This window comes from Medicago sativa, chromosome 5, assembly GCF_051527215.1.
Source record: "Medicago sativa cultivar Bolivia chromosome 5, Bolivia_mono, whole genome shotgun sequence".
Taxonomy (NCBI): domain Eukaryota; kingdom Viridiplantae; phylum Streptophyta; class Magnoliopsida; order Fabales; family Fabaceae; genus Medicago; species Medicago sativa.
Genome location: NC_140753.1, coordinates 42,026,911 through 42,028,783, shown reverse-complemented (window position 1 = coordinate 42,028,783; position 1,873 = coordinate 42,026,911). Strand labels below are relative to the sequence as shown.

Below are 1,873 nucleotides of genomic sequence, written 5' to 3'. Positions count from 1 at the left end.
CCTTGATTATATTGAGCATAGTTTACTTGCTCAGGACTTCTAACAACACTACCTAGTTGGCAATCAATGCCAATATGGCCAAAACACCACAAACTTCACAAAGAGGTGATACAGGGGAAGGTGTGACAGTACTAGTATTTATTTTATCAAATTTTTGTGTGAGTGTGTCAACCTTAGCAGCTAGATGATCAAGGGAAGAATTTTCATACATACCTACCTCTCTCTGAGAGGGTGAAGGAGCAACATTAGTGGTGTCCCTTCCGTAGGTCCACTGAAAGTGGTTTTGTGCCATGTCCTCGATCAAAGCATATGCTTCTGTGTATGTTTTGTTCATCAGAGCTCCACCTGCAGCTGTATCAACATGAATTTTTGTGGGATACAAAAGACCATTATAAAAAGTGTGAATAATAAGCCAGTTCTTTAAACCATGATGGGGACAAAGTCTAAGCATTTCTTTGAAACGCTCCCACACATCGTAAAGAGATTCTCCATCTTTTTGAGTGAATTGTGTGATTTGATTCCTTAATTGAATTGTTTTAGAATAGGGGAAGAATCGAGCGAGAAAAGTTTGCTTCATTTGATGCCATGAAGTGATAGAACCATTTTCCAATGAATTAAACCAAGTACTAGCTCTACCCCCCAGGGAAAAAGGAAAGTAGTGCAGCCTTACGACCTCTTGGTTTGCATTCACGGTTCCACTGAGTCTTAAAAAAGTTGAAATATGAAAATTCGGATCCTCAGTGGGTGATCCGAAAAATTGATTTTGCTGCACTAACTCGATAAGTGCAGGTTCTATTTCAAAATTGTCGTCAACCGTTGGGTACACAATAGCATCGTATGACTCATTTGAAGATGGGATTGCATACTCTATGAGAGTGCATTCCTTAGTCATATCGTTATTATCTTCCCAAGAAGTTAAAGGCAAAAGAAGAAATAAAACAAGATAAAATAAAGGAAAATATTTTTTTTTTTTGGAAAGAAATATAAATATAAAATAAAATATAATAGAACAAAAGATTTTTTTTTTTTTTAAGAAATGTAAAAAGAAATAAAATAAGGAAAAATATTTTTTCTCTAATCACTATTAAAAAGTTAATCAAATTACAACAACTCCCCGGCAACGGCGCCAAAAACTTGATAAAGCCAAACCGCAAGTGCACGACCTATCGAAGTAATAGTAGTAAGAAGAGTATCGTTCCGCTAGGGAGTTGTAAATTCAATTAACTTTTAGAGAATGATTAGAAGAGAGAAAAGTTTATAAAAAGGGGGTTTAATTGTTGAAAGTAAATAACAATAATAATAAAGGGCCTCGGGATCATTGGTTCATCATAATGACAAATCCTTCACTAGACAAGACCTAAACATCTAATTTCATGGTTTACACACTAATTTCTAAAGACCGGTTTCCCTTAGCCCCTCACCTTTCCGATGAAAGTCCGGTGGGAGTTTACTTCTAGCAACCAAGCCTATTTCGCTGACATGATTACTAGAAGATGCATAGAGGATTGAAACTACTCTTTGTCTCAATAATTGCAAAGACTATTTCACTGTTTTGCAATTATTGTCTAGATTCACTTGTTCCAACATCAAGACTCCGCTCTCGCTTTATGAATTGATGTTTGGGATGATGGATTAACGATTATCAAACCCTCCGCTTTCGCTTCCACAATTTGATAATTGTTAATCCACGTTAAGACGGTGAATCTAGATTATAAATTAGGGTTACATAGAAATTAGGGTTTAGGCTTGTTTTGTTTAGGATTGAGTCATTAGACTCCCCAACAATCCCAAGACGAAGAAGTCTACTCACTCATGTTCATCGTAGACATGGGGGAAGAAGAGAGATAAACAGTAAAATAAATTGCAAAGAAAG

The 1,873-nt window shown here is 36.1% G+C and overlaps 1 non-coding gene across 1 annotated transcript; it reads left to right on the top strand.

Moving 5' to 3' along the window:
• Nucleotides 1-422: 422 nt before the first annotated feature.
• LOC146922203 (small nucleolar RNA R71) lies at nucleotides 423-529 on the top strand. The gene has a single exon (XR_015012982.1). It is a non-coding gene; the product is annotated as a small nucleolar RNA R71 (small nucleolar RNA).
• The last annotated feature ends 1,344 nt before the right edge of the window (nucleotides 530-1,873 follow it).